Below are 13,001 nucleotides of genomic sequence, written 5' to 3' on the forward strand. Positions count from 1 at the left end.
AACACACACATATATACAAATCCATGCAGGTAAGAATCCTTGAAGAATAAAGCAGAAAACATCCCTTCATGTTGTAGGAAGGAATAAGATTTCTGTACATTTCAGAAGGCTTCCTTCCACTTTATATTAAGATTAAAGAATCAGTTCAGCCTGATTCCTTTGCACTCTCACATGTCATTTCCACTGACGTCAGCAGGAGCACCACACAAAGGACAAGTACAGGGTTAAGCACAACACAACGTTTGGCATCGTAGGCTTCCTAGAAGATCTACTTGAGGTTCTTAACAGGGAAATAACGTCAGCCAGCAGCAGCACTGAGGGAATGGCGTTTTAATTACGTGAATCTTCATTTTATCACGCTATTTCTAGCAGTAGGTATGTGGTACATGCTAAGCACACACAGACATACATCCACAAATAGAAGTTCCATTGCTCTTAAAATCAAATACCTATTTTCTTTGATTATTCAGCAGTTAATATTTGTAGGCTTGAGCCCATGTCAAGAAGCTGCTGTTGAGAGCCTGGCATTGACTAGGGCTCATCTCTTCCAGCCTCCTTCTTTTCTGTCTTCTACCCACATCAGACCGCTCTAATCTGCGACAGTGGTTTTATGGCAGAATGCAGTGCCTCAAAGAAAGTCATAAGCTAGCTTTGAAAAGAAGTTGGATACTGGAAGCAGTCCAGTCCAGATAATATTGCACACTGGTAAAGCTACTTAGCAGTGACAAAAAGCAAGTCATGTTAGCAACAGCAGAAGGACATAATACACATCAGCATGGTACCTGCACTAGCTCAAGCATCTCACATAAATCCACACTATGCTCCATAAACCTGCCCTCCTCTGCCACAGCTCTGCTGAAATCAGTGGAATGACGCATAACAGTAAGGCCTACTTGCACGTACAGAATGTGTAGGAGCAGTTCCTAAAGCAAATGTTCACAAATCCTGTGGTGACAGAAGCATTATAAATACATTTCAAGCAATACAAATACAGGGAACAGATTAGATAATTACTGTAGCCATTTGATTACTCATGGCTCTGACATTAACATTTTGGGTAGAAAAGATGCCAGTGTAATCTCGTCTCCCATTTCTGTCATTACTGGTACCACATACTGTGAGGGTTTTTAGAAACTAATAAAGACAGATACCTTTCTTCATCTCCTCTATTTCTTAGTGTTAGATCACACCTGAATATAGTAAACAAACAGGTGTTTATAAAGTTGATGGTACTTTTGAATCATATTAGGAAATACAAATAGAAGGAGCAGCAGTGGTTTCAGTAAGTGCAAACTGTTCACTCACTCGGACACCTCCGCACTGTTTGGGGTACTCATTCCTGGGCAAAGGACAGTGCAAAGCCTGTAATCACTTAGGCCCCATTTGAACACTTCTTTGAAAGCTTATGTGTCACAGCACGTTTGTTGACTCTGTGCACAGGAAGGAAAGCATCCTGTTTGCGTAAGTTTTATGAAGTTTCCTGGAATATATTTTTATGATCATTATAATCATTTGCGAGGTACTGCAAATGTCAGTACAGATGGAAAAACGGCACAGATCCTTCCATATCAAAGTTTTTGTCTCCTTAGTAGTCAACTGCCAACGACTAGTTGTATTCTGGCTGCATCAACTTGCAAGATGGTTTCAGCAGAAGTGCATACAATGGTCATGTTGTAAATCCACCTTTTAATTTTCATTGTAGATTTTCAACTCTGTCTGAAAATCTAGTTGCAGTCATTTTTAACACCTTCATCTGTGTTTCTGTTCAGTGCTGAGCAAGATCCAGAAGAACCCTGCATCATTCTGATTCATTCTAGCTATTCTGTGAAAGTTAAATGCAATTATGAAAATAAAAATATCTTTTTGGTCCTTCAGTGAGGTCAGGTTAGAGCCCTTCCTTGTATTACAAAAATGATGCTTTACTACTAATTTCTAATGAGAGAATAATACAAGCATCAACAACGGTAGCTTCATGGCATATCAGTGCAGTAGAAAAAGCCCACCTGCCACTCTGCTGACTTCTGGCCATTGTTGATACAATCTGCTTTGAAATACACATTTTGATACACTTTGAAATACACCATGTTTAAGTAACCTGTTATGTAAAAACGAATAAGCCTGACTACAGAAATAAGCTTAGTTTCCAGACTGAAGTTGTTTGCCATGATGCAATGAAAATGACATCCACATGATAAAGCCCTGCACAGTTTAAATCTGATGTCAACAAGGGCATTTCAGTCTTTGTTTTAGTTAATTCTCACAACTATAGCAAAATATTTGTGTACATGCCTTCACATTCCAGGCTAATGTATTGGTTCACCAACTGTATTCCATGATATTTTGAACTGTCTCACAATCTGGCCTTTACCTGTCTGGTTTTTACAGCTCCAGATGCTATTTCCCTGTTTCTGTGCTAGTGTGCCTTCCTCTTTACGTATGAATGTGTCAGCGGTCATCATCCTGACTTCTCACCCATGCACCTTTTTGCAAGTACGCTCTGTTAGTCTTACAAACTACCTTGTGACTTCTGCAACTGAGGTCGCACCATGCAGTAAGCTTGTAGCAACTCACACTCCAAGTCTGTTACCAGGACACACATAAGAGTATCGCAAGGCAATGGCAGCAGAAGCTCACCAGCATGACTCAGTACAACACTGCACAAGCAAAGGACTTAGAAGTGGTTTATAAACTAATTAAAGCCATCAGCTTCCAGCTGGTCACCAGGCAAGTCACTTCCTATTCCTCTGAGAAGAAAATCTTGGCAAGAGATGCCAGCACTGCTTGGACGATACAGGAGATAACCCACATTGTCACTCCAGAGTTCCTGCTCACCAAAGCCAGCAAGTTAGAGATTTCTCCTTTAAAAAAGTTCCCAGCAGACAAAAGGTTCTTTCTTCTGAGGTCCTTAGTGAACTGACCTGGCCCAGTGCAGAGCCCTCACATTGAGGAGGCTATGCAGAACACCATGATTAGCTAGCTTTTTAGACAGAAGATGCTGGAAATTCTAGCCTCAGGTTATTGTCTATACTCAGCCTGCAGAGATGATAACGCACTTCACATGGTCATCAGCTGCGATTTTTGCACAGAGGAGAACTATTTCTAAATGCCATGCCTTGGCTCAAGTAGAGAGAAGGAGACTTCTGTCAGCAGTTGATGCAGTCTGGGAACCCCAGACTTGCAGAGCTTTTCTCTGGCCCCAAAATAATCATCCACAAGGTGTAAGTGCCTCAGCAGTACTATCGCCTGGATCATATTCTGCATATAGTCATCTTAGTCTTCTTTTCTCTCAGCTTTTAAGGTACTCCTTGTGTTCCTAAAATAATAGATAGTGGCTATCTGATGTGAGCAATATTAGGTGCTTCCCAGTCCAAATACCACCATTTGGCAACTGCTCAGGATGTATGGGGTGAGCTGGTCCTGCACAGCACTGTGAGGTGTTTGTTGTATGGCTGATTTAGGGGTAAACCTATTATGTGGAAATAATTAACATTGCTGAGGTAACAAGTGGCTTTTTGCATGCATTTATGTCAAACTCTTATCTCCAAGCTCCCAGTTCAATGTTTTCTTCTTCAAAATAAACCTGTTCATGTCACCAAAATCCTCAATTACATACATTACATGCACAGGATCAGGAGAATATGCTTGCACTGAACGGAATCAAGAACAGAACATAATTGCAGTGGAGGATTTAGGTAAAGACAATATAAATACCTAAGTCAAAACATCATTAGATTATTACAATTGTTACCTCTATACAGAACCCCAAAAATGTGAACTTTTCAATTGATATCTGGGCCAAAATGTTACATCTTGTTAGAACATAAATTGTTTTTATTGTATTAGTACACTAAGTGCTGGTCCTGATGAAAATGACCAGGCTGTCCTCTCCTCTTGTCAAACATAGTTCAAGTAGCACATAAGTGCTCATAGTTGGACTCACCAAATGTTCTGGCTATACAAACTCTGGAGTAAGTGTGGCATGAGTTAGAAGGGAATTCTCAAAAGACAGAACAGCAAGTTCTCAGGGAAACTTTTGTATCTTCCCAACAACAAAGGAAAAGGTGGGAGATAACTTATGAAACTGAAATACAGAGGAGAGAAACAGAAACAAAAGGAGGACTACCTAAGAAAAAATGCTAGGAGATAGCTGTAGGAAAAGGATCTAACCTTACCTCTAAGTACAGCTGAAAGAAATTATAGAAAATATGTTTTGTGAGAAAGTTTAGTGTTTGGTTTGGTATCAACTGTTATCATACAAATGTTCATATGCTTGAGTAATTTTATGTATGTGAGTAATTCCATTGGGTTCTCTGATGAGCTTATTAATGCCATCTGCCCTGTTAAATGCAAATCAGCTAAATCACTTGCACTTTAAAAAAACCTAAGCAACAACCATATCCCTTTCACCTTCGCTGCAGGTAAAAATGTAAAATTTAGGAAGAGATGAGGTTTCAACTTCTGTGATGTATTTAATTTGTGTTATTAGAGACCATGGCATACTATGCTTTTTTTTGCTTAGTGTATGAAGTGAAGACACTGAAAATAGTATTCAACCGGATACCCATGTAATGGGCATTCTAAGATTTACTTTATGTGAGATCCTACTAAGCTCTTGATTTGAACACAGGAACGTTGCTTCTCAGGGTAACAGAGAATGGTGACATTCTCCTCGTCTACTTTTTGAAAGAATTTTCTACCCCAGTTATAAACAGTGTCATGAAAATGCTCATGGATTGGGAAAAACAGTGCTGGGTATGCAAATGGACCGTGACTGCTGTGTGTAGAGCAGTGACCAAGGAGAGGTTGCACAGGAGCCCTGTGAGTTGCCTGCAGGATAGGAGTTGGGGCGGAAAGCCATAGCTTTCAGAAATGGCTTTTGTTTGCACAGAGGTGGATGGTGAGTGAACACCGATGACTACTGTGCAAAGCTGCCAAGTGTCATGTCACAAGGTAATAAATGCTCTATTGATTTTGCTAGTTTCTCTTGCTAAAGTTTCACATCCAAATGAGCAGGAAACTGCAGATCAAAACCTGTTAATAACAACAGACTTGCACCTAGTTTTCTCCAAAAGCTATTCACATGAATCTCTGGGTTTTTGCCATTGATGTGTGCAGAAAAGAATGATAAATACAAACCCTAGCTTTTGATCCAAAGCCTACAGCTGAGGCCTCTAATTCTAATGAAAAATTGCAAATAGGACTGGGTAATTCTAGCAGCTGCGTGAATCTGTTGCTGAATTGGATGTGGTTTCAAAGCAGTATCAAAACCTGCCAAGGTTTGGAAATACTTAATAAATCAATGAAATAGCCATATAAGCTTACATCTTTTATTTCTTTGGAAAATAATTAAGCTTTGTTTTGTCAAAATGTTTGATGGTTTGTTTAAATTTCTGTCTAGGGCTAACTAACAGTAAGATACTGAGAAATCTATTTTGCTATATATTCCTATGTCAAGTTGCCACTAAATGAAGGCTTCTGTATTCCCAAGAAATCCTCTGATTGACTTATTGAGCAAAAGATCCTCAGATTTTTTAGGGTTAAGTAAAAGTCTAATTTGTAATAGGAAGTAAACCTCAGTCTTCTGTCTCTAACTAATATTTCTGTCCCTACACTATTACCAGCTCACTCATTCTCTTCTACCTGGGTAAAACATTAACGTTATTATTATTATTAACAAACCAACAGGAAGTACATGTTGCCATAGGCTGGTTTTGTTTGTGTTTCTTCTCAACCTTTTCATCTTCCTTTCTCTTATTCCAGAAATGTACGAGATGTGCACACACACAGACACAGACATAACTTTTCAGCAGAATGTTACATGATTCCAATGTTGGGCTTTTTTAAATTCTGTTTTAGGGAGGGGAGAGCTACACTGCATTCAGCAGTGATGAACAGTGACTTCACTCATGAAAAATGAAAATAAAATCACCCGCCTCATTTTTAGTTCTCCTTTATTGGTAGGATACTTCAGTATCTGACAATAGAAAATTTGGTATTGGAAAAGCTGGCAGTGAAATGTTGTTGATTTAAAAATAAATTATCTCCACTGAAATTGAAAAAGGAAAGCTCATTATGGGCGCTATGTATGGTTAAGGCTTTGTATTTACTCAACCAAGGTTTAAGCCTAAATTGGTGGTTTAAAATAGCTTAGTACAACAGCTGCTATCCGTCTCACAAAGTTCAAATCAGTTCAACCTTTTCACTGGCATGTGGAGTCAAAGCAAACTAAGACCAGGCTTGTAGGTCTAGCTAAACTGTTTTCAGCACAGACTGAAAAAGTAAAGCAAAGGCGTTTTCATACCAGTTTTCTGAATTTTGACCCATGGGGCTGCTGATGGCTTCCTCACCCACTGACACAATTTCAGGTATGATATGTCTCAAACAATTTAAAATGGGGATAATACTTCATCTCCTACTCAGAGCATGACTCCAGAATGACTTCTGCAGGTCAGGGGATGAAGTAGTGTGAAAAGAAAAAGCAGTTTGAGTTGGCTGAATCAATTTTCAGTCATTTCTTTAACAGCTGTCAGGTAGTTAGAGAAAAATTCAGCCCCTGGGAGTGGATAACATCACTGGTTAAACCAAACACATTTAAGGCTTTGTGTTGTCTGCAATCCGCTCTGTTCCCTTCTGTGAAAATCCTCTATGTGCTCTTCCATCCCAGAGAGCAGTGATGTAGATTTCATGTGATATCTTTTCTATTTGCTTAGGATGAAAATCACTGTGCAGTTACACTGCAAACTGCCAGGCTAATTAGAGATATTAGTATCATCCTGCAGCACTCCCTGCAAATGGTTAAAACACAGTAGTGACAGAAGTCAGCTTTGCCACAGCTTTTTCTACGGAAAAGACAGTTTTAGGTAAAATGAGGTTGGCTACCTGCTGCTATCAGAGGAAAATGGTAATTAGCTTCAGAAACAAGCAATGGGATGACAATGTTTTCAAACAGCATAGGAAAATGTAGGGGAAAAAAAGATTATTCATGGCTTTTCATGTTTTTAGCATTCTAAGATGTTTACGTTGGGTATGTGAATTAACACCTATTAAAATTAATGAAAAGATTTATGTTGGAAGCTCATCAGAGTTTCAGAATCTCTACAAAGTCAGGATGTGCAAACTGCTACTGCAAAGTTCCTTTTGTTCTTTGTATAAGCTCTACATTTTTATTTTTCAGAAGAGATAGAAAATGGAGGAAAACTAAAAATTACTACATTAGTCTCTGGTTTACAGCCAGAAGATGACCTTACTTCTAAGTGGAATGCGAGGACATGGTCTTTTACAAGAATGAATACAAAGCAGAGGTTTTGAATTTGGATTGTTCTAAACTAATCAAAATTGAAAATTTTAATGCTATCTGAATACTTCTAATTTATCATATTTGAATTTATGACATAGGTCACAAAATGGACTTTTCAATTCAGAAATCAAAGTTCAGTAATGTAGCTACTGTTTTCCTATTTCATCATTTTTGGTTGTATTTCTCACATGCAGCTCTGAAAATTTCAATTCAGCAAGCATTAGCATTACTCAATCCTCTTAAGGATTCTGACAAGATTAGTATTCTCCCAGGATTGATATACTACACAAAACTGGTTTGATAATGCAGCTCATTGTAAAAAGCATTTCAAAATGTACAAATAACTGTATGTTGTGTACCAAATTGTCTGTTACAGATATCAACTGCAAATAAATGAGGGGCAGCTACTGCTTATTTTATATCAAAATATTACATAAACTATGTTTGCATTTAAATTCTAAGCTTTCTTTCTATATTGGACTGGCAGCAGGATATCAGCTATTTCCCACCACTTCTTCTGACCTGAATATTCTTCCAAGAATGGAACTCAAAATTAATTCAGACCATAGGAATTAATTACATCTTATTGCCAGAGTTCAGATGAGAAATAGTCTTGATCCCCTGAAAGACAATGTACAGATTTCCTGGAACTAAATTACTAGCACTGAGAACAGCTGTACCTTCATCTTCTTGTTCTTCTTGCTTACAAAAGCTGACTTCCATGTTTCATTCCATTATCAAGAACATGACTTTTCATAGTCATGATATTGTCTGTCAGCAATTCCCTGGGAAACAGGCTTGACTCACCAGTTAAACCATGTATGTGGCTTTGTCAGAATGTGCAGCTGAGATTTTTCTGAATAAGTTTAATTTTAACATGCAAATTGTAGGTTATGAAAATGGTAAAAAGGCCTATATAATAAGTTCACAGCAGTGGAGACACTTAGCACAGTGATGTATTGACCCAGAAAAAGGTCCATGATATTGCTGTATAAGCCATTATAGCTCTTTCAGTGGCAGCGATGTGTTGCAATTGCCAGTGCTGGGGAGAAATTCTGTAGAAAGGGAAGAGAGCAGAGGGGTGGAAATGTGAGGATAAAGCTGTGTACAGCCAGCCTAGAATACAGGGTGCTGTGTTAAAATTAACAAAAAGACAACAGCACTGTTTTGTGGCTTCACAGATAACTTCATGTTGTGAATTACGACTACTGACCAACCTTCTGCAATGGGAAAGATTTACAAATGGCTTGTTTTCCTAGAAGACGTCACATGCTGTGTCTGCTGAATCCTTCCTTGCTACGATCAAACCCAAGCATTATGGCAGTCAATTACAGATACCACTTGAAATTTCTGTACAGAGGAGAAAATTATGAAACCACCTTCCAGAATGCAAAGTAATACTGAAGGGCAACTGACATAGCTGCTGCACTGAATAAAAATAGCTGCTGAGGTTGACTGTGCAAAGTCACACAGGCTAAGTTTTATTTGAAGAATGTACTCAGAGGAGGCTTGTCGTTTAGCACCGGGATGGTTTTACAATATGAAGTGGAAGCATCCAAGCTGATTTGCTGGCAGTAATAAGACCAGTCATTTTCTGTTTGAAAAGGAAAGAAGCACTCCTCAGAATGCATTATCTTGGTCAGACATACCTGCTGACAGAGCAGATTAAAGTCCATTTGTCAATGAATCCAGATCAAGTTGTGTGAGATGAAAGATCTCTGTGGTAGAGCACCAGTGTTACTGTATTCATAAGCTGCCAATACTTATTTTAAGAAAACAAAAAGCACTTTTCAGGCAAACAATGGAACACGTTCCATATACTATAGGCAGGAAAAGGAAGTAAACCCTAGACTTTTACAAAGCTTCCACGAGCCTATTAAAACCTCTGATGCAATCAAAAACCCAGACTGAAGATTCCTGGAAAGTCTCTCTTGTTCAAGAGCAGCTATTAACTTTGAAACATCTCCGTGATGAGATGCAAGGCACAGTAAAGGTCAGTCAAGCTTTTTCAAGCACTTTGTTGTTATAAGGAACATCAAAAGAGGATGCATCTTAGAGCATGTCCTTCTTGTCCTGCTTAGGACATGAGGCATGATGGTCTGTAACCTCCAAAATAGGTCCTCAGACTCAATTCGGAGTGCAAAAAATCTATTTTTTTCATACAGCTTTGTAGAGGGGTTAATAGGAACTGTTGATACTAATGATTTACTTACTGATGGTCTACCTGTAGCAACATTTTACACCTATACTTGCTTTGGAACATCTCAGAACAAATCGCTAAGACTGTTTCTCAGAAAGTTCTGTAAAGGAGTACCTCTCTTTTTGTATCCATCAATCGACTGAATTTTAAGTCATTAATGAGTTCACTTCATTTACAAGCACTTTGAGTGACAATGTCGTTAGAGACACACAGGTGATATCCTGCAAAAGGAAAGAACCATCACTTCTGGCAAACATTCACAGTGCATATGTAGTCAGCATAGGATCAAGCTCCCTACTAGACCAAAGCTGTACCAAGCTATTGTACCTACCTCTCTGCCAGACAAACGTGGCTGCTTAACAGAAGATAACTTTCCTTGCAGCCAACATGGGCTAATTTATAAGTGGTATAACAAGATGATCTATGATGAAGTTTTGCAGCATTCTTACTGTGATGCCATCAAGACATTATTAATAGTTCCACCATGACAGGCAAAACACATAACACATTTTTATGCTTGAAGGACTAAGCAGCTCATTAGGGAAAGTGAGAATGTGAAAAGAAAATCTGTAGCTGATAGGAAAGAACTCCAGGAATCTGTTAGCCACAACCCAAAGCTTCATTTGACTGGTACATGAGACACGTACCGGATCCTTTGAAAAGCTGAAGGAAGGAAGAATTCTAGGGATAGTTCATGTAAGGCAGCAGCTTCTCACTGTGGACAGGGCCAGGCTGGGCTTGCTGCATGCACACCAAGCGCTGGTGTGACTAGCTGGATTCATCAACTTGTACTAGCTTACCTCCCACAGCTAGGGGCTACTCATGAGACTTTATGCTAGCACAGACTCATTGGCAGTCATATGGCACACCCCTCTAGCATGGAAGCTGTGCTTGAATTGCTTGTAGGTTACAAGGAACTCACACGCCAAAGTATAGCTATGTCTACCCAGAAAGACACATTTGACTAGGTGCAGTTAACGTCAAATCGTATCGGGTATTTGCTGCACAGAGTAATAGAGACTAGGATGAGGCAAAAGCCCCTCTGACCAGGAACGGCTTGCTTTTGGACTAGAAAGCCCACAAGACAAAGGACTGATCAATAGTGTCCACAGAAACAACAGCTGCAAACAGAAGAGCTCTGAACACCATTGCAAGTTGTGCAATACGGGGTGTTTATTGCATATAGGCCTGCAAAGTCATTTGTACACTCACTGACCTTGTTAACTCACCCTTTCTGCTTCATGATTATTCTTTACAAGTGGTGTATAACAACAACAGTCTGACATTACCCCACAACAAGGGTTCTGGGGAAAAGGTTACCCAGAATCCACTATGTAGTTAAACTTTTCCAAACTCAAGAAGCTACTACTAAACTGAAAGATGCTCTGGACAGCAGGTATATGGTGCTTCACAAACAAGTTACTGTTTTGTCAAATTGTATAATTTGCCCAGTTACAATATTTTGGGTAAAAAAAAAATAAAAAAATAAATTCCACTGGCAGCATCAAACCTACACAAACAGTGAATTGCATTTATCATTACTTGTAGAAGAATCTGTAATTGTGCTTACCAAAGAATTTCAATAGCACTAAGTTCAGAATCCATGGATTTTTTGAATATGTCTATTATATAATGAAAATATGCTCCATACTGTATTAAGGGCAAAAACATACAGTGACATTTCAAAGCCTAAATAGTCTTATATACAAAGTGTTTTAAAACTACCTCTTAAAATAATTTTATCAGAATATACCTAAATTTAAATGAGGCTTAATTCAATGTTCTCTGAACTTTTTGATTGAATGGATTTTTATGCATTATCTGTATAGGTTTTGCCAATAAATTCCTTTAGATGATAACCAAGCTGAATTTTTTTCTGAAAGAATCACTCACGTCGTTTCCAGAAGGACAACAACGAACATCATCCTTAAATCCCTCCCACTTCTGTGTTTGACTGTACCTTATGCAAGAGTAAAGCAGTGGGTGTGGATAGCTCAGAATTAGGTATATGGGATAATCGTATCTTGGTCTTCATTAAAATTCAAGGCACTGAATGTTGTTAGCACTTGAAAAGTAGATTTTATTCAACTACTTCAGTTTAGGCATTTCATGTAAATTTGTGTCCTCTTGCCTGGCAGAATTAGGAAAAGTGACACTAACTTACCTTGTCAGGCTTAGGTTTGGTCAGAACTGAGACAGAACTCGGGAAAGGAATTTATATTATTAAAGTCTATCTGCTTTACCTGTTCTACAGCCTGCATATTAATATTTCCATGCCAGCATCAAACCTATATAAATGCTATGCTGTATTTATCCATCATTACATACCAGGAAGAGTTTATATAATGGCAGCAGCACATGACTGCAATGACCTAATTAAAAAGGAATTCTTTTTCCTTAAGAAGACAGATAAAAGATGACAGCGTAACCTCTAGTGTTACTAAAACTCTAAATAAACTTGTCTGCGTGAGATTTACCTCTGAAACAAAGAAAATATTTTGTTTGATTACAAGGCATGTGATAGCTTGTGGATGTGGTATTGATCTGAGCTATCTTCCATTGTATGTTAATATTTATACAGGGGATGAGCAGAGTTTTTAGCTTAAGTGTCCTTAATATAAAAGTCAGGATGATTAGGGTATAGAATAAACACATAAGATTTACTACCTTTTCTCCTAACTGGCTCCTACTTTAATTTCCAGGATTCATGAACTACTAGCTTTCTCATACTATATGCTGGAATTAGTATTTCATGTTTTCTGTGAGTATTGTCCTTCAGGTTTCTTCTACTTACAAACTACAGTTTCTCCAGTAAACACTATCTTTCCCCAGAAATAACCAAATTTCTTATGAAGCATCTCAGTCTCTGTTTTGGTCCCACTCTTGATTCAGTCTTTCTGATCTCCTCATGTGTTTTATCCTCATTCTACAATCTAGAAGGGCCAATTTTGGAGCAGACATTTCCCTTTCAACCAATTCTCCACTACATCATTATCCTCTCCCTTAAGAATCCTCTTTCCTTTCCCACTTCAACTCTCCTTCTGTGGTGATTTCATCCAAATAAACCAGCTCTTTTGCCTCTCTTTCTACAAACATTCAGCAGTTCATCTTGCTCTGTTCTTCACTGTGATTTAATTAATTTCTGTTAATACCAGTTCATGCCTTATTTTTCAAGCATTTTAGCCCTGCTTTTGATGTTCCTGGCTGTTTCCTAGAGAGGTCTGCTAGAAGTAAATGTGCATTTCTACCTCATTTCTCCCTTACCTTTTCCATAGTACACATGCGGCTTTTGAATCTTCTGGGAGGACATCTAAACTCTTCAAATAAGACTCCTCTACATTGCAAGCACTTTTCCTGTGAAGTGCCATCCATACTCCATTCCCACAACTAAGATTCCAAAGCCTTTATGCTTTGATGTAGTGCTACAATGATAGTAGCCTGAGTTAGCTGACTTACCTAATGGGATAATAAGATCTGAATTAACAAAGGAATCTTAAAAGAATA

Source organism: Falco cherrug, chromosome 3 (assembly GCF_023634085.1).
Source record: "Falco cherrug isolate bFalChe1 chromosome 3, bFalChe1.pri, whole genome shotgun sequence".
NCBI classification, from domain to species: domain Eukaryota; kingdom Metazoa; phylum Chordata; class Aves; order Falconiformes; family Falconidae; genus Falco; species Falco cherrug.